General features: G+C 47.3%; 1 protein-coding gene across 8 annotated transcripts in view; it reads left to right on the forward strand.

The window, feature by feature from the left end:
* Positions 1 to 497: 497 nt before the first annotated feature.
* Positions 498 to 20,760, forward strand: part of sipa1l3 (signal-induced proliferation-associated 1 like 3) — a 59,062-nt gene continuing 38,799 nt past the window's right edge. For 4 of the 8 annotated variants that reach the window (XM_076990270.1, XM_076990341.1, XM_076990331.1 and 1 more), the window contains exon 1: positions 499 to 688. The gene's annotated coding sequence lies outside the window, so the exon portion shown is untranslated. Of the gene's footprint in view, positions 689 to 1,695; positions 1,764 to 20,760 lie in introns of all 8 variants that reach the window. The other 4 variants (XM_076990278.1, XM_076990288.1, XM_076990312.1 and 1 more) reach the window with 3 other exon arrangements.

Raw genomic sequence — 20,760 nt, forward strand, 5'->3', positions numbered from 1 at the left:
TAAGAATTCGACATACGAAGTTTGATCTAAGTCACCACAAGGTTGCGCTCTATACCACCAGAAAATCCAGTAAGCGGCTCAATTGACTGCAATAGGATACAAATATCAGCTATTACGTTACACAATTTAACTCCTTATAATATGAATGAAATTAATAAACCGTGGTGTTATGTAGCCAATTTCGCCATTTGTATGCAAAATCTATTCAGAATGTCACAGGAGAACTTTGGTGGATTGAGAGACAAAAAGGGCAAATTTATGCACATCGTTGCACGTTTACGTTTAAGACGATACTTACAACGCATTTCCCCTGCAGCACTATAACTTTTACAACAAAAAAAATATTCATGCTGTGACTCAATACCACGGGTGAATTTTTTGTGTGTGTGTGTACTTGAAACTTCTCATGGAATGTCAAAACTTCACAATGCGGTATTTTTTGTTAGCCATGCATTACAGTTCAAAGACTTCAGGGCGCATGCGCGATCCGGTGTGTGTGTATGTGTGTGTGGCGGCCGGGCGTCGTGGTTTCGGTTGGCTGGGAGACAGGAATAACGAGTGTAGGAGCCGAGGAGCATTCCTCGCAGCGAACATAGCTGGGCGAGAAACGACTATTATACGTTGGATTAAAGGAGTACACCTCTTCTGAAGGAATTGAAGTTGTTCTCCATATTGTGGATGTAGAGAGGTAAGAGACGTCGCGCGGGGCGACTAGTTAAGTGTCATGTTTAGTCAGCAGTGCTAAGTTAACTCGGGAGGAAAGCGTTACTGGTGGGTTAGCTTATCGGGCTAACTTAATAGTATGTAGCGAGCCTGCATTTAAACCGCGGCATTTAATCCTCTTTCTTCTATTTCTCACGACTGAGAGTAAACTCGAAAACAACGCTTTTAACAAGTACGTGTAGGGCATAACTTATCATTTAAGATAGAATCACGTTTTGGCGTATTATTCATTACAAAATCCTTCACCAATAAACCGTGCTCCTTCCTGATCACTCAGTGCGCATGCGCCTTGGCTAACAGCGAGTATGGAAGAGCAGTTTAGTTTTTTTTACTTCCCCTGGATTTATTGTAGTTGTTGCATTCGGCAATTCAAAAACAGCTGAACATGTAGTCTTTGTTTTCCCTTCTCGGTCTCTTGTAATAACACTCATTTTCACGGTTGCAGAGCTTTGAATGTTGAGCCTCTGTGAGTATGCATACATTTTAAAGCGCAAATGAAAATATCTAGTAAGAGTAGTTTGGAATTAGTCTAGCCAAACTGTATAAACGTGCAACAGAAAGCCTCTTTATTTTGGACCACCCACTTTGTGTTTGCGTTATGCGGCTTTTTAAGTTATAGGTTGTTGAATGAAAATGGCACTTTAATCTTTAAAGTGCCATTTTCATTCAACAATAAAAATGTTGTTACATACTTTGCATTTCTAGAATACAGTGTTGCTCAATACTGTACCTTTGTGTGGGGAGCAAATAGGTTGATTTGCAGTTTGTGATTGATGTGCTCCAGATTGGAAAATGACATATTTGGGTCTGGAGCCGTGATTTTGGTTAGTGCATAGTTCTGAAACTGGTGTGTCACCAAATTCATATCAGTTGTTATGAAGCACGTTAGTTGGCTTTGATTGTTTGTGGACGCTGAGTGATTACAAGAGTGTTTGCATAAGTGAACCTAACTGGCTCTTATGTGTTTTACAGTCAGTCCATTGCTGCAAGCCCCCTTTTGTACTCTGAAGTCAGGATTGTACCAGAATCTTGAACCCTGGGTATGTTGCATCAGCGTATATTGGTTTCTTTCCTGAGATATCTGCTTTTGCACAGGTGCTAGATTTATGCTTGTAATACACATGTGTACTCAGAATGTGCTTGTAAATACTGTTTCAAATACTGTTTCAATTATTACTATTTTGTACGTTCTACATATTCAAATATGTTACATACCCAGACATATGCTGTTAATTTCTGAAAGAGGCCAGGGGAAAAAGACAGTTGTGGAGACACCAAGACAAGTTACTATCAGTCAGCAGCTGAGTCCAGACAGTAAAAGTGATGGTAAAATAAGCTGGTGAATTCTAAGTGCAACTATAGAGTAGGCATAGCTAATAAAGTGGCTACTCAGTGTATGTAGTGAACATGGAGCATGCGCTGAGAGGGATATCATTACAGAGTAGTAAAAGTATGGTGCGCCCAGCAATGTTGGAAATGTCATAGTAAATATAGTAAACGAGTCTCCTCCCAGGCATTTCACGTTGGAAGCTTCCTTTCCAAGCATAATGTAATCAGGATTACAGATGAAGTACCAATGATTCTGATTAGGCTGATTGGTTTGTTCGGGTCATGAGGAAGCCACTATATCTATGTGTAATACGATGGACTCCAGAGAAAAAGCAGAACCCCCCCCCCCCCCCCCCCCCCAAACATAGTGGTGAACTTCATTCCTTTGTGGAAATAGCATTACAAAGATACAATGTGTGTTTGTGGGGATTTGAATGCCCTAGTTAATCTGAATAACTGCTTCCAGGTGTTGGGCTATGCTTGAGTTGTCAGCAGTCTACTTTACAGTAGCTTGCCTGTGTGTGGAATTTCTGGCATTTTGGACTTTTCCCAGCTTGGACTATTGTTAGTTGAAAAGACTCTTTTTCTTTTCTGCCTTACCGTTTACACACAAACACACACACACAGAGTTTGTTGTTTGTTGGATTGTAGTGTCATGGTGCCTTTTCTGAGCGTTAGTTTTTCAGTTTGGATCCCACTGAGAGAAGGCGCGGGCCGCCTGAGGAATTCGTGTGTTGTCATCCGTAGCATGTGTGCTCTGCTGAGGTGTCTGCAGTTATGCTCACACCGGTTTGATTTGACAGTGTTTACTTGTTTCCCTTTAAGACCTTGTTGCAGCGCAGAGACAATTGCACATTTACCAATCATACGGATTGTCCTGCTTCTGTTATGACATATAAAGGGCATTATAGCCTTTTAGGTCTGATGACTTGTTTATTGTGAACTTCACAAATCACGAAATTAACAGCAGCTCATGGAGACGACCAGCCTCTGGAAATCTTTCTTCAGACATATGGACCAAAGGCAGATATGGCTGCCTCTGAAATTCTGCTCCAACTCCCTCGCTATCCTGGCCCGCTTGGCTGGAGTAAATATAGCCCGTTTGGTTTTTTGCTGGAGGATAAACACAGATGTCGTATAGGCCTGGTTACCACAGTGCACTCGGACCAAGAGTTCCTTCCGCAAAGACAGAGACCGAGCGTACACTCAGGAACTCCTGCTCTGAGAGAGAGAAGGAGACACTTCGCCCTTTTGGACCTCTTTGTTGTCTTCAGAGCCACTCCCTCTTGTTTTTAGTAGTCTTCTCCACATCAAACATACACGTGACTGTCAGTGTAGCTGAATTTTATACGCACACGTTTGTAATTGCACATTAACCCGAGGAGAACTTGCACGGTCGTGCGTCAATAACCGTCTGTACCGCACGTCCGCCAACAGCAGGCGCTGCTACGATCAGCAACACAACACCACTGCACAGGAGTTCACCATCTTCACCTGTCCGCATTCAACCTGTGAGATCGGTTATGTAGCAGACCCATCTATGTCCGTCTACATGTGCAGAACAAACAGTTATCATCCCTCTACGCGTGAACAAAGGTTTGATTAGATTGCAGGCGGAAGCGGCCCGCTCGGCTGCTGCTCTACGTGTTGGAGCTTCTCCAGTTTTGTCTCTGTCTCGAGAACCAGTGAGACCTGATGAACAGGAGATAGAAAGCCAGCCTTATTCCTCGCATGTCTTTCTTTAATTGGGTTGGCCTTATTTTTTGCCCTGATTCCAATGAGCTGTGTTCATAACAAATAACAGTGACCTGAAATTAGTATTTACCACACGTCGACTCCAAGGAAAAAATGATCGGGAGGTGGAGTTTGAAAATTTCGAAAGACTTGCGAAGGCATTTAATCTATGAAAGGCAATATTAATGTGTGATTGTTTAGGTGCTTTGAGCTGGGAAAGTGTATTAACCACTTGAATAATCGGAGAACCTGTCGGACTGTATTTATCCAGTTGTGATGTATTTTGTTTAATGAGCCCAGATGTTTCGGCCTACGGTGTGGTGGAAGGAGGCCGTGGGCGGTCCCTGGAGATGCTCTCCTTCATGGCTTTCTGTTTGTTAGGAATTTCCTATTGATCTTCCAGCATGATTTAGCTGCTCTGTTAGGAGAGGGGAGGAAGATGCTTCAGGCCGTCGGACGTAACGGGGCAAATCCTCGACAACATCACACGACTCGCTCCGTCACACGGCGACAGTTCCGAAGCGGTTCCGAAACGTTCGCGTGCATTGCGTAGGGAGCAGGCGGCGGGTCACGGGGATTGGGGCGCGTGTTGGAACGGCCGGTTGGTGGGGTGGGCGAGGCTGCGGTGGCGTGTCACGCCGTCCGCGCTGCTCCGTCCTCTCCTCCCGCCCCTCGTTGGCCGTGCGTCACTCTGCTGCTGGTCAGAGGCCACGTCAAAGCACCGACAAGCTCATGAATCACCCACACTGTGAAGAGAAAGATCAGGATCAAACCCGCATGCAGGAAGCGCGTTAGGAGCTTGCACACACTTGAGGAATACCAAAGCAGCTGAGATACATCACACAATCGAGATATGGACTTTTGGCTCCTACAATTAATGTGTTTCATTAACTGGTGTTGCTACTGAATCGCAATGGACTCGCAAGCAGCACTTGCTTATCAAACGACAGAGTAATGAATAGCACCACAAAAATGTCCGGAGTGCTGCCTGTGTGCTGAACGACCTCAGATAAGCCACCTCGGACTCTTTGAAGTGATTTGCGAGCTTCCTAATGAATCGGTCCAAGCTGCCAGACATTTTCCTGACATGCACAGTGACAGCACATTGAAATGCTCTAATCACTCGAACTCTCCGACAGTCAACAGCTCGACCTGCGTGAAGCTTACCAGCTCAAATCACAAAAGCGTTATCTTACCTTTAATCCAAGGCACGTTTCCTGAACAGGCCTATAATGGAGGGACTCCCAATGGAGTTTACGCTAGCAGGTAAATGGCGAGCAGTTTTGAGGAATGCAGGTTTTCAGTTTGGGGGTGAATGTGCTTGTGGCCCAGTTGGGTGAATGAGGTTCTGCAGTACAGGTGTGCTTGTGGCCCAGTTGGGTGAATGAGGTTCTGCAGTCCAGGTGGTCTTTTGGCCCTGCAACGCTGCAGCGCTCGCTTCTAAAGAGCTCTGGTTTGGAGCGTGGCTCGCTTTCAAGAAGGCACTGGCTCGCCCAGGCTCGGAGCTCCAGCGTTACTGTAGGGCCTGTGTTTCCTCACAGTGGTATTACCCCCAGCTGCTAGAACACTTAAGACCGGTCTAACGTCCGATTGCTTTCGCACATTTCTGAAACTGCTACCTCGCCACTCGACAGTTGGCACGCTTTGTGTTCTAGCATAGCTGTCATCGGCGTGATTCTGTAGCAGAAATGGTTGTCCTGTGCTGTTGTGTGCTCTACTACTAATGGCCTGGTCGTGGGCCACATGGTTTAATGTATGCGTGATGAGTCTCCATAATCATATAGCCCAGTGGTGTGGGGGTTTTTCCCCCTCCCTGCTGAGGCTGTATTACACTGTCAATAAGAATTTGCTGTGGAGAGTCCTCGATTCCTTTGTAGGCCACAGGGCTGGGCGTAGTCCTCATTGGCTTTCTATTTCGCTGAGGTTTGGACTGCGCCGCGGTCTCGGTGGGAATCGGTAGGCACAAGGCCTGGATTCCTCAAGAGAGCCTCATCAGACTGCACCTGCGGTCGAGCCCAGCTACGACGAGCTGACCGTCAGTTCATTAGCCACCCATCTGCCCTGCACACCCTGAGCACCGCACCCTGTAACCCCAAGCTCCTCCCCAGTCGCCCCGAGCCCCGCCTCCGATCACGTCCCGCCGTCAGCGCTGCGTCTGTGGCCCAGACAACGCCGCGGGCTGTCTCACAGTGCCACAGTGCCAGTGCTGGGATTTAATACACATGCTCACGCCCAAAGCACCAGGGTCTCCTTACTGCTACTGCACATTGGAATGCTTCAGAGAGGAAGGGGTGTATGTGTGTGTGGCTCGCTGTGTGTGTGTGTGGCTCGCTGTGTGTGTGTATGGCTCGCTGTGTGAGTGTATGGCTCGCTGTGTGTGTGTATGGCTCGCTGTGTGTGTGTGTGGCTCGCTGTGTGTGTGTGTGTGGCTCGCTGTGTGTGTGTGTGTGGCTCGCTGTGTGTGTGTGTGTGGCTCGCTGTGTGTGTGTGTGTGGCTCGCTGTGTGTGTGTGTGTGGCTCGCTGTGTGTGTGTGTGTGGCTCGCTGTGTGTGTGTGTGTGGCTCGCTGTGTGTGTGTGTGGCTGTGTGTGTGTGTGTGGCTGTGTTTGGTGTGTGTGTGTGTGTGTGTATGTCGCTGTGTGTGTGCATGCATGTGCTCTCTTGTGTTGCCCTCCATAATAGAAATCTGACTGTAGCGTTGTTGTGTTAGTTCTGCAGGAGTGAGCCTATGTGGTCATTCCCTCAACACTCTTTGGCTGCATTTCATTGCCGTTTCTTTTCTTTTGGTGCTCCAGTGCCCATAGTGTGTGAAAATAGTGTGTCTTAAAAGGTCTCTTAAAAGGTCTATTTATAAGCCATCGTCTTTGCTTTTTGTGGAGCGTATGTGTCTGATAGTTAGAGATGCAGAGATATCTCCATACATTTCTCATTTGCTTTTAGAGGTTTGGTGTAAGAGGTTAGTGAGACTGAAACAAGAGCTTGTCTTCAGTTGTGTGTGTGTGTGTGTGTGTGTGTGTGTGTGTGTTTGCTTCCACCCATGTTTGTTTATTCTGCCATGTATTTGTGTCTCAGTTATCTGTGCTACGTGAGTGTTTAAGGGGGTTTAGGGCCACTATCGGTGTCATCAAGCTCTCTCTCTCTCGCGCACACACACACACACACACACACACACACACTCCTGTCATGTTTCTCAGGAGAGCTGTGGTGTACGAGCTGACTGAGCGAGGGAAGAGATGTGTTTTCTCAGCAGATCGGGGAGCCCTTATCATTGTGGGAGTGGGAGAGATGTGCTGATTACAAATGAGCGATGAAACACACACACACACACACACACACACACACACACACACACACACACAGGGCTAAGAGAAAAGAGAATGAGGGTACAAAAAAGGGAGGCCTTGGTCAGACAAGATCAAATCATTTGTCAGAGCTCTTATCCAAGCTCTTAATGCACTTTATTCTGTGCAATTTTAATGGTTAGCCTTTTAGTATTGTTAAGTGTTTTTACCTTGTGTGTTCTTAATTATTTTTCTGTCGTGTATCCAAGATTCCTCGATTTCAGCAGACGCCCCTCCCCACTCTCTCACTCTTCTTCCTGCCTAGATCATTCTGACCTTGCACCTTTGGGTCAGACAAGCTCCTAGCAGTTCTCAGAAAGAGGAAAGGTTTTGTGGGGCTTCACGATACAGGCGTGTTTGTGTCTGTAAACTGTAAGTGTGTGTCCCTTTCTGTGCATGTGTTAGATGGTGGTTTTCTGTTGCTGTGAATAATGGTGTAGAAACCCGAACCCGACCAAACCCAAGACAGTTTTTTCTTTTTTCAGGCCCAAACCCAAGATGGTTAAAAGAATTTACGCACATGTCCATGATATTCCTACACTCATTGGGCTGCTCACCAAAGCATTACAGAGTTCAGTAATGCAAACATGTAAATCTGTTTATCGCCGTGGACGGCTCACACTTGCCAAGCTTCCAACCTGCCTAGTTAAACAAACACCGTCTCTGATGCAGTCGTAAACTATGGCGTAGAAATAAGACCCCATCATATTCTGGCCTGTGTAATTACACAGTGTGTACTTACTGTCCCCAAGTGGCAAAACTAGCCGTGTTGGAGGCATGCTGAAACTTAATGCGGATGGAGGATGAATAAACACCTTTAGAATCAGCTCTCTGTTGAGGAACTAGATTTCCTGCCATTGTGTCTTAGTCCGAGTGGTGTGCTTCTTATTTAGAGGTTTTATATATTCAGATCCTTCATCCTACGCCCCTTTTGTTCTGTGTGTAACGTAACACGTCCACGACCAGTCAAACTGTAGACAAAATACACACAAAGTATTGGGCATGGCTTCCATTGGCCATTTCTTGTTGGGCGCTGTTGTACCTAGGTGTAGTACCCACCCTCTGGCATATGTTTGTGTGTCGAGACTATTGGCTGTGGTGGATTGATGCCTTTTTCTCAGGTTCAGAGTAATAAGAAAAGCTTCATAATGTGGAGGGAGGCTCCATTAAGGCTGACTGGCCTCACTACTGCAGGTTAACCTCTGTCACTCTCACTCTCCCATGGCCTGGGTAGAGTCTACTAAACATGACAGGAATTTAATGTGGCGTGACCTATAAGCTCACTAAATTCCTACGCAGTTTAAAAACTAACACACACACACACACACACACACACACACACACACACACACACACACTCTTACAAGCGTTCAGCTGGTTCCCATGTCTCAGTCTGACAGGAGAGTTAGCACTATAGGGAGCCTTTACCCTCTTGTGCCCCATCCTTGTCCCACCATTGCTGTGTCCGGTGTAAAAATTCCTCCCCCCATACCCCCCAGGAAGTCAGAGATTTAATGGTCACTTGTACATTATTCCTGGCCCAGGAAAAGTAAAACGGCATTTATTAATCATATATTCTTTGTACACATTAAGGTTTGTTTGTTGTAGTTGCACAATGTCCAAAGAGCAGTATATTGTTTCATGCATGGATCAGTTTCTTATAATCTTGCAGACGGAGGTAGATACTAATTCATGCAATATTCCTTAAATTATAGAAAGCAGAAAGCTGTTTTGGTAAAATTGTGTAGTTTAAAAATGACATCAGAGACTTGAAATGACACTCGGACTCACCAATGAAATTGAAATTGAATAAACATTGACATTACTGGTTTTGACAAAAGCGTTTAATGAGAATTAGAAAAATGACAAATATAGGCCTAGCTATTGGCTGATGTTGTATGAGGTTCCAGTATCTTGCTAAACTAATGTTAGCATGACGTTGCCTTTTCTTGTCAACACGGAGAAGTATTGTAATTTCTGCAGCCATGTTTACATGCGACCCAATAATCTCATATCAATCGGAACAGAATACATCCATGTATACACCTCAATTGGAATAGACTACTCTGATTGTGGCCATTCCGAATACAATTTCTATCCGAATAAAATTTTCTATCCGAACGAGGTGGGCAATCCTTTAAATAATTCATTAAATAGATGAAAAATAGCCATGTAAACACCATGATTCAAGAAAATCTTTGCATGTAAACGTAGCCATTGAGTGTGTATAAAGGCACTTAATAATCCAATCATAATTGTATTTTTCCAGTTATCTGATTTTTCAAGTGGCCATGTGAACAGCATCCTGCGATATCTTGGATTATATTATGCCCTAGAAATGAGATTAAGAAATCCAATAAAGATCACTGGATTTTAGTTCAGTAATCTGATTAGACTTTTCAGTGCATGTACAACCTTACTCCAATTTCTTTCAGAAATGCTCGTAGATGATCCACAGCTGTTGGAAGCGGCCAGCAGAACTAAATGATATCATACATTGAAATTATATATGCTCAAAGAAATTAGAATTTTGCGCTATTAGTAACCATGTAAAACCATATAAAAAGTTTGCGTCACATCATTCTGTGAGATTATTGACTGCTTGCAAAGTAGAAATCTGATTATTGCCTAACCCTGAGTTTTCCCATTATCGGAACACTCGAATACATGTAAATGCGTTGATCAGATTACTGACAAAATCTGGTTTTCTATAGTTGTCAGTTAATTAAGTGAGTGGCAGAGAATGAAACGTAACACCGTCTTTTGATATTCTGTGTTTACCAGTCAGCCATTAAAGCAGTCCATTAACTTAGCGCTGCAGGCCAGCTCGGCGAGACTAAATGACCCCGGAGCATCGGGTCATGGCTGATCTTGAATCCTCTTCCTTCTCCATCATTTCTCTCCTCCCCCTACTCCTGTCCTCTCTCTGTTCTCCCTTCTCCATCATTTCTCTCCTCTCCCTTCTGCGTCCTCTCTCTGTTCTCCCTTAGTCTTTCAGAGCCACGGGTACCTTGGCGCCATTAGCTAAAAGAAGGAGTGAATAGATTCCTGTTTAAGTTACATTATAAATTGATGTATTTAAGGAATCGAGAGAGTTCTCTGGCCAAGGAGGGTGCTAAAGCGTGATAAATTATTGAGCATTTACAGCCATAGTTAAAGCTATATCAGGGGCAGAGCCAGACACCCAAATACTCATTGAGTCTGAGCTTTGGCAAGCAAGTGTATGACATCATTCCTGAAACTTGGTAGCTCATGTAAGCGGTGTGAAGAAATACAACCAATCACACATGCTGTCAGAACACTACCGTCTCCCTGTCCGGTCTGAGAAAGAGGCCATTGCTGTGTGTGCTCCGTTTAGCTGTTGGCTGTGTTTTGTTGGCTGGCCATGTGACGTTGGCATGAGAAGGTACAGAGTCTGAATGGAGATACTCTGCCAGAAACAGGGATCTATCGCTGGTCTGCAAGTTGCGGGTAGTTGCTTTATACCAGTAGATTTCTAGCTTTTACTGAAGACTCTTGGCAAAATGTATTTGTAGATTAGCCCTCAGTGTGTGGATATAACGGTGTATATAATTCTTTTATTCGTATCCTTGGGCTCCCACTCACCGATTCCTCTGACCAGACTCCATGTGAGGAGCATCTCGAGCGTGACGGCCAAGTGTCCTCACTCAGCGCTGAGCTTAATCACTGCTGTGGCCCTTTGATTGGCGGTGCCTTTGAGAAGCGGCTACATGGCTGTACATGCTGTCAAGTATCGAAAACACACGGAGCACCCAGGCCAAGGAGCCCCAGAGCCCCTTAAAGTGGCGCTTTGAGTTAGGCCCGCAGGCTTCGGACAGACCGTCTGCGGTAGGTCTTTGGGTTTCCCTGTCAGCTGGGAGCATAGACATGTGCTGGGATGAGAGTCACTCTTTGCTTTCCTTCTCTTGACATTGTCTGTTTTTGTCAGTGTTTTTCCCCTTAACTAAACACCCTTGTTCCCTTGAACATTCACAAGACTGGCGTCTCGATCCCTTCCGTTGTTTCTTAACCCCCCCCCCCCCCCCTCCCCCCTCCATTTTTCTCTCTCTCTCTCTCTATTTCTCTCTCTGACATGCACAGTCAAATGCAGCACTGAAAAGTGGCCACACCTTTCTCCTTTATGTCTGTCAGCAAATACAGGGCTGCCATTGTTGGGCTGGATGAACAGACCGAAGTCTTTCACCTCAGCAGCCAACCACCTGGTGCAGCCCCCCCCCCACCACCCACCCGGTCAGAGGAAGGGAGTGCCCATCTGCACTACCGCACACAGGCCTTCCTCACTGATCTCTGTACAGCTCCGTCTGCCCAAACCTCAAACTTACGGTGGCAGGACTGATCTCCGTTCAGCCAAACGATACCTCATTTTCCCATCCCACTCCCGGTGGGAAGATTATTTTGGCAGTTTTTTTTTCTTCCCTGCTCTGTTCAACTTTGTTGCAATTGTGTGTACACAAGTGTGTAATGACAAGCTTTTCAGTAGTAGCGGGGTGCTAAAGTAAGCTTATGTAACTTCGACTGACATATCGCCAGAGTCGTGCGATTTATCGGCGTCCCCTTAGCCTTGGCCCTGTTCTGCCTGGCCCGCTTCACTTTGGTGAGAGTGTTTCTAGTGTGTGGCCTTGGCAGCTAACAATGTAGCAGTGTGTCCTCGTGTTACCGCTGTGTTGTGGCGGAGAAACGAGAGCTGCAAGCAAAGCTCTGTGTGTGTGTGTGTGTGTGTGTGTGTGTGTGTGTGTGTGTGTGTGTGTGTGTGTGTGTGTGTGTGTGTGTGTGTGTGTTCGCGCGCACATTATTGGACTCCTGAGCCAGAGTGAGTCGAACTGTTTGAATGCGTTAGCCACAGTATTAGCTTAAGCTTGTGTGTTTATTTTTCAAGCACAACGTTCATTTTGCTGCATTTATTGAGGGTACATTAACGTCCACTCTGACGTTGGATTTGGGCATGTCTGGGATTGTTTTTTCCCAGCTGGCTTCAGATATGTATTTGAGTTAAGTTTAACTCTAAAAAACAGCGAGTTGAAAAGAAACATTTTGAGTTTTGGCCTGACCTGCATTCCTCATGCAGATGGCTGATTGGTTGATTGTCTAAATGCAACAGTCAGGCACAAACCAGAGCCCAGGCTGATCTGAACATTAGAACCTGCCCTCTGAATACAGAATAGTATCTTTTGGCGGGTATGCTTTGGTTTTCCATTGACATGCAAATGATGGGTATCTTGTCAAGGTAAGAGCTGCACTCTGCATTTACACACTCAGGAAAGACAAATACAGATACATCAGAGCCAAACTGTTCTCAAAGCTCTTCACAACCAGATCGCAACAATGGCAGGTTTGTTACATTTTTAAATTTAGAACTTGCTAAATTAAACAAGAAAACCAGGAAAAGCAGAAAAACACAGCAGGGAGACACAGCTTGTGCTAACAGTTCCCTAAGCCATTAGATTCCTATCCTCCTGAAAACAGCAACAGGAATGAGAAGAGGTCTTGGCCCCTGTTACTATGTAGGTAAAGTACTTGCTCTGAAAAACAACACAATTGGAACATTTGAAACATTCCAGTGAAAGTCGAGGGGTTTAGTTCACTATCTGAGGTCATTTCTTCATTTCTAGAATGGCCTATTTTTAGAAAAGGCAAGTTTTGCTTCTCAAGTCTTCCTAAATGTATAGATAATGTATGTTGAGTAGGTGTTTTATATGCCAGATTCGTAGTTGTAATGCAAAAAAGGAATTGAGAGAGAACTATTGGGATTGCTGATATATTTGCAATGAAACAGGTATGGGAACATTTCTGATGGCACCTAATCCAGTAGTGTAGCATAGATATAGGGGTTAGATGTATTCTGTACACCGAGCTTCTCTCAGTCAGGCCATCTTAAATTCGCCTGGGAATAAAATGACTGTTCAGGATGCAGAGCAGTATCTGTTAATCATTATTAAGATATTGGCCATTCCTGGACCAATAAGGGAGAAGCTTGCAATATGCAAATGAAACCTTTGACCAAATCTGTGTTCGTGATGATGGTTGTGTTACTCTTTGAACAATCATATTCACATGCCATACAGAACAGAAATATATTTAGTCAAAGTAATCACAATAAAGGCTTGCTTTTTATTATGTCGTACAGTGTCTTGCGTTGTATTTAATGTTCAAATAAACTGTTAATAGACAGTACTGGAGTTATTAATTCTCCTTCTTTTGAAGTGCTCATTCTTGAGCCTGTTTGAGAAAGGGGAACCGAGAGAAGGAGGGGGAAGAAGTGGACCCAGCTGGCCAGTAAAAACAACCACACCACCCGGGATCAAGGAAGCGCGCGCGGCTGTGTTTGTGTCCCACATACGCTGTGGCTTTCCTGCTCCGACCTCCCCACAAAAGAGCCCTTTGAAGCTCAGACAGGCAGAGCTGGTTCGGCAGGACAGGGAGGCGCACGAGAGCCCCAACCCACCAGCGCTGGCGCGGGGCTGCGTCGCGAAACGCGCACGTTGGCTGCTCCGGCGTCTCCGCGGGCCGCTCTCCCGAGACGGAGAGTGAGGGGGTGAGGGCGTGTCTGGGCAGCGCGGGTGCGTGTCTGGGAGGCGCGGGGGCGTGTCTGGGAGGCGCGAGGGCGTGTCTGGGCGGCGCGAGGGCGTGTCTGGGCGGCGCGGGGGCGTGTCTGGGCGGCATGCTCGCACGTGTGCTCGTCGGTGCGGTGTTGGTGAAGCCGAGGGGACTTTCCCAGCAGCCTTCAGTGACGTCTCCACATGGGGACGGTTGAGTTTAAGGCGGGACGGTTTAAGGCACACAGAGGAAAGTTCTGTGAAACAGTAACATTCACCAAGTTTGTGTGGTGATTTTGTTGGCTTAAGGTTTTCTGGATTGAACGCAGTCTGCTGGGTTGCTTTTGTGTGTTGGGTGAAGGACTGGTGGTGGTGTGGTCTGAACTCCAACTGTGCCATGTTAAATTACTACAGTTCCTTCTCTCTCTCTCTCTCTCCCTCCCTCTCTCTCTCTCCATTTCTCTCTGTGGCGTTCTTGTTCTCACCATTTTTCTTTTTTCTCCCTCCCTGTTCTCCTCTGCCCGCTGTCCTATCGAGCCAAACCGGCTATGAATAATCAGCAGACGTTCATAATTAACATGAGATTAATTTTGGAGGGAGGCAGGATGCAAAACAAATGAAGCTTACAGCACAAATGTCTCAACACTGTGTTTGTGTACATGTTTGTTTGTGTGTGTGTGTGTGTGTGTGTGTGTGTGTTTGTGTGTGTTTGTGTGCTCATATGCATGTCTATGCTCCCATGAGCATTTCTGTTACTCATGTATTGTGCTAACGCCTCTCAGGATTGGAATATGTTAATTGTATAGGATTCACTATGGCACATGTTTGTATCTAATTACACATGACACTGGAGCTTCTATGGTCGCCCGTGATGCCACTGTTTAGACTATAAAAGAGTTGTCAGCTGTAAAATAGCAACGTAGCAGTGACACACCATACGCAGGGACAGGCGCAGAGAGAATCGGATGACTGTGACTAATGACATTTCTGCAGTAACCATAACGCCTGGCGTGTACCATCACTCGCTTTATGTTGAATATAAAACATTAGAGAATGCAGAGTTCTCCATTTCCCAACAGAGCGTCGTCATCGCACCGCCATCATCACGTGTCCACAACTCCTCCAGTGTTTGGTAACAGACACCAACAAACCAGCAGACGTCTGGCTGGACATGGCTGGCAGGCCGTGGACGGACCCGTCAGCTGGCACGGTTCTGGGCACGGCAGCCAGGGCCTCCCGGCTGGTTCCACTTCTGCATGGCGGCCGCGCTCCAAGCGTCTGCCGGTTCTGCCCGCCCCGCCCAGTGCGGCCCAGAGCGGCCGCGTGACGTGCCGGACTTGCAACGACCCACGCGGACGGGAACCAAAACTGGCAGAGAACACTGACCCGCTGTAGTCCAGCAAACTCGAGCGTTGCGTCAACCGTGTCAGACCTGAGTGTAATTGTTGGGAAGCCTCCAAAATCTTCTTCCTCTTTCCCACGAACTCTGAGCGTTCGATACCGGTTTCTTCCTTCGCGTCCGCTTGTGTTTGTGGCGTTAGCGTGTTTTGGCCTTTACGGCGATGTACTCCAAGTTTAGTTAAACGTAGCAAACCTCTGTGAAATGATACCCTCCCCTCTGTTAAAGGACCTGCCGCATTACGGCATCGCGTTAATGACTTTTTAATGTGTTCCACTATCAGCTGCAGCATGCTGTGTCAGAGTCTCTCTGTGTAGGCTTGCTTCCCTATGAGGGCCCACTGTACACAGAGACAGCCTGGAGTCTGTCTGCGCAGTCAATATTTGCCTTTGTTTTTCTGGCTCCTGGCATGAGAACAAACAGCAAATGGATGAGTGGGTGGAGCCAAGGGGGTTCTGCTTTTTGCTCACCCCCTTTTTTTGGGTGAGCAGATTGAAGTATTTTCACTGCAGTTGAACAAGCAAACCCCCCCGACCCCCCCGAGCTCAAGTGGAGTGTATTACAGTCTGGTCCCCAAAGCCCACCAGGGCCGCCGCCGACGATGGTAGCATGATGCGTTTGTGCATACAGTTTGAAGAACTGAAACCGTAACGCCGGCTTCATTTCCAGCGCTCGCTAAGAGGCTTTCTTTGGTATCTTTGTAAAGCTCTCCCCGAGCACCCGTGACTCTTTTCCCCAGATTGCTCTTGGATCTTTCTTCTGTGTTATTTTATTTAAAAAAAATGTTTGCATCTGTTTTAAGAAAAGACGAGCTTCTTCTGGTTTCAGAGGAGCCGCCTACACCAGCTCCGCCCGCCCGCGGTTTGCCCATTGGCCGGAACCGTCGTCCGGACGCGTGGCCGGCGAGGACTTGCGGACAGCTTGGGCCGCGGCCAAGCTCCACGCCCCGCTGCTCTCCGCCTTCCCACCCCGTCCATCTGGCCTGTCCTGCGCTCGGGGTCAAGGGGGTCGGTGGACGATGAAGGGCTTTAGGGGGGAGGGACCACAGCACAGGTCTCGGAGCGCTGCCCAGTAGAAGATCTCGCGGGCCAAGCCTCAAGGTGCTGCCCCGTAGTGACTGACGACCCCCCCCCAATCACTCCCTGTGTAGCTTCTCACGGCAAAGGAAGCTGCTCACCGGAACGCCGGGAAGGAAATCCCGCGGGGTTTTTTGTTGTTGTTGTTTTCTCCTGTTTGGAATGTGTGCTAACACAGGGCAGCGCTCTGTGCCAGAATGAACTGTGGTGTTAGTCGAGTTATTTAGAAAGCGCTCTAAATTAACGCTGCAGTTCAAGACCGTCAAATACGAGCAGAGCACAGTGATTCTTGCGTTCGACTGTTGGTACCGAAGCTTTGTCCTAAACACACACACACTCCTGTCTTTCTGTTTGTTTGGTCGTTTGAAGTTCAGTCACATAACTGTCATGAGGAACAGTGGGTGGTTGATGAACATCCACATGAAGTGGAAATTACTCGGGCTTTTTGTTAAAGAACGACACCGACGGTAAATTAACGATGTATTGTCCCACCTCTCTGTACTTTTAACTCCAGTGTCCAGTCGTAGAATTCCACCGAACACTATGTGACACGGGGTCTGTCTGGCGATCGTGAGCAAACGAGAACAACAGTGTTTACGGACCCGGCGTGAGTGTGTGGGCTTAACCCGACCTGCGTCTGTGTGTAAGACTGCGCAGATGTGTTGACCTGCTGACCGCCCCCTGCTAGCCTTACGGATACGGAACAGGAAGTCGTACTTCTCCATGTGAATCAGAAGGTCATACTTCTGCATGGGAACCACATTTGGTGAAAGAAATCACTGTAAAACGCACACACGCACACACACATACGTGTACAGGCAAACATGCACAGCCTGTCTGGAATCGGCTGTATGAATAATTCACCAGCCACAGGTTCCCGCTGCTCTTGCTGTTACCGATCGCCCTGTGGCCTCGGGCCGGACGGCCATCGCTGGACTTCAAAGGCGAAAGAAGTGCAGCTGTCATGCTTGACCGCTGCTGATGTCACTGCTAAGTAGGGGACGAGGTCGGCACGCTCGGCGTGAAGGACTGCAGTCTCTATCTGTGTCTGTCTCGCAGGCCCGGTTCAGAGATGTTGTGTTGATGTTGCCAGAATGTTGTGGGCCAGGGATCAATGGTTCAATTTAAAGCACGTAAACATCATGTAGCTTTAGGTTTTAAAGTGCTGGAATTTTGCCCCAGGCAGTAGCACGTGGTTCTTCTGAAGGTTGAAGCTTTTAGCTTGTGCTCCGATTCAGCCAATGTAGGGAATATTAAAGCAACATGCTGGAAATTAATGAAAGTTGCTGATGGGCAGATGCTGCTTAGGTGTGTGTGTGTGTGTGTGTGTGTGTGTGTACTGTATGTGTACTGTGTGTGCACTGAGCACATTGCCGCACGTTCTCAAAATAGTCCCGCTGCACATGCACTTTTCTACTTCACTGCCTCTTTCACTCTTCGTGGTCTTCTCTCTCCTTTTCTTCCCCTCTCCCTCCCTCCCTCCCTCCCTCCCTCCCTCCCTCCCTCCCTCTCTCTCAGTCCGTTTCGCTCTCTCCTTCCCTCTTCGTCACACATTTTATTTCCTGATCTGAACTGAGGCGGTTTTTGGGGCTGTGGCCAAATACCAGCTGATCCTGAAAACCAAAAAAGAGCTGACCACAGGGTGGGTCATGGGGGTCAGGGAGGGGGGGGGGGGGGGGGGGGGGGGGGTCAGGGAGGCTACACAGGAAGGAGAGAAAGAAGGAAGGCGGTGTTAGGAGAGGAATGAATGGTGTGTGTGTGTGTGTGTGCGTGTGTGTATCTCTCTCCTCTAGTGGATGTTTTCTCAGTGCTCTCACACATTCTCCCTTTCATTTGCTCTCCCTCTTTTCTCCTTCCCCTCTTTCTCTTTCCCTTCTTTCTCCCAGCTGTGATAATAATGTTTTCAGCACTTTCACAGCTCGTCTGAACGTTGTCCTGTGTGTAATGGGCCTCTGTCCTCTCTGCCTCTCTCAGCAGGCCCCGCCTCGGGCTCAGGAGAACTCTTCTGTTTTACCTGCACACAATCGTCATCCTAAGAACTTCTCTCATGATTTTAATGGCACCAGGGACCCGGCTCTGAATTACACTGGAAAGTTTGTGCAGGGCTATTCTGTAGCATTTTGAACTCATGGCCACCATACTATATAGGGCAGGGTGTGTCCTCCGGTTGAGTGATGAGCATTCTCCAAGGACGTGTGTAGTCATCACTTCCTGTGTTGGTTGTACACTTGGAGTGATACAGGGCGTGGCTCACACACACAGGGAGAGTGTGATTTTGAGGGAAAGCCAAACAGCCTACAGAGAACACAATGTAGAGCCATTTTAAAGCTGTTAAGCGGTGGTTGGATGGACAGATGGATGGATAGATTCATACATTTCTTAATGAATGACTTTAAAATGTTTTAAAAGAGCCGATTAGGCTCAATATTCCATCGCGTCCTTTTTCACGTGAGGCTCATGGAGTGTGTGGCTAGCCAAGGGTCAGGGGCAATCATGTCCATTCCGCCTGTCCAGATTCCGCTTGCAGTGCTGGGGAAAGCGTAGCGCGAGCTTGAAGGACAGAAGGAGGGAGGCGTGTTTTTCTACTTTCCCCGTGAATTATTGGCCCCTTTCCCCCTTATCTCTTGTCTCCTACTCGTCTGCCAAGTTATTACATAAAGCTTTTAATCGGCGCTTAGTGGGAAAACATGTCAGCAGCGCGGGAGCGTGTACATCTGCTCATCTGAAGGTCCATCATGAAACGTATGCTGTACAATTCAAGCTTAACCAGCATACAGTCTTGTGGCCGCCCTCTTCTTAAAGAAGGTTATCCATTTCACCACTGTGCCCAACTCCATATAGAACTCCCTCGGCCAAGACCTCCCCCCCCTAACCATTAGCCTTCCAGCTCAGCTTGGAGGTCTTCCATAAGCACCATTTAATCCCAGTTAAACTCCGCTGAAGTTTGCATTCAAGTCATCCCGCCCACTTCTCCCACAGCCGACTGGAGAGGATTTTTAATTAGTTTTTTTGTTGTTGTTGTATTTCTTTGTTGTTGTTTTTTCTTTTTTCTTAAAACTGAACTGTCACTAATCCTAAGCGAGCCCCTGTGAGAATCCGGAGGTTCTTCTCCCTCCAAGCCCGTCTCAGGCTGGGCCTGCAGCGCGATCACACAGCCCCGCTCGCCAAGGCTGTGGAGGTAGGGAGTCTCTGTGGGGCTCCTCTGGTCCCCTGTGCTCATATCGTCATATCGTCCACTCTGGCCAAACGAAGAGCCCCAAGGAGTCGGCGGGGAGATCTTTTTGGTGAGCGCAGCTTTGTTTTCTCTCCAGTGCTGTGACTGCTTCAACAGTTCATGGGCTATGCAGCTAAACTGGGATGGTGCCTCGGTGCTGATGAAATCAGAACGTGTGGAGAGCAGGAGGTGCTTTGATTTCGAGTGCGACTCTAACCCTCCGGCCTTCTGGAATATTCTGTTCCACCGTGACTTCAGACTAATTGTGTGCCCTGCGTTGACAGATCACTGATTGGCTTCAATTAGTGCACTCATCAGTCTGCACGACCCTGTTCTGTACGGCAGTTTTGCTCCGAGTGGAGCATATTGTGTGTGTGTGTGTGTGTGTGTGTGTGTGTGTGTGTGTGTGTGTGTGTGTGTGTGTGTGTGCGCGTGCGTGCATGCTCTCATGCGTGTGTCCACTCTGGTCGCTCGGGGCTCAGATCAAGTCCCAACATTGTTCATAGAGAGGAACTTGGTAAATCAGAGGAGAACGTATCAAACGGCCACAGGAGGTCCAGGTGGAACAGTGAAGACCTTCTCTCAGGGGCCCGGACCAGAGAGACATGTCCCACGTTGGACAGGAAGCATTCGTGTTGTCTGACAGAACACCTCAAGGCGGACAGCTGTGGGGAAACAGCCTGGATCTCTGCATTCTTGCTCTGGGTCAGACATGTGCTGGAGGGAGCCTGCCAAACCGAAAGTATCTGGACAGTCTCAGTATTCGAACAATGGGCCTGCATTACTCTGGGAGTTCAGCGCCCTGTTGGGATGAGTAAGCCTGATGCAAATCTCTTCCTGGGTTGTCTCAAGCAATCTCACTCTTTATCTGATAGTCAGAATTCCTTCCCATTCAGCAACGTAGCTGTGGAGAGAGAGATGATGTCTGGTATCCAGGGAGGTTGATCTCATTTGTCCCACATTATCACAGTGCTGGTTTCTGCAACACTCATATGCCAGAAGGGTACGGTATGCAAATGAGCCCTTTAAGAAATCACAGACTTTTTGGGATGTGCCGTCATCCTCACCAGGCTCTGTTCTAGATGAGTGTTCTGTGGGTGTTCTGGTGAGTCACGGCAAGTTCCGGCAAACTTAAGTAATTTTACTCAATATCTTGGGTTTCCCCTGCCATCGTAAATCAAAATCAAATAGAAAAGACATTCCAGATTGTATCCACTGCAGTGTGTGTGTGTGTGTGTGTGTGTGTGTGTGTGTGTGTGTGTGTGTGTGTGTGTGTGTGTGTGTGTGTGTGTGTTGTTTGTCTGTACACCAGTACACACACATTATCAGGATTTCAGCATCTTTATGTCAGTGGAGCAGTTTTAGGTGCAGGATGGCAGACTGCTTCACTG

The sequence above is a fragment of the Brachyhypopomus gauderio genome, chromosome 2, assembly GCF_052324685.1.
Source record: "Brachyhypopomus gauderio isolate BG-103 chromosome 2, BGAUD_0.2, whole genome shotgun sequence".
Taxonomy (NCBI): Eukaryota; Metazoa; Chordata; class Actinopteri; order Gymnotiformes; family Hypopomidae; genus Brachyhypopomus; species Brachyhypopomus gauderio.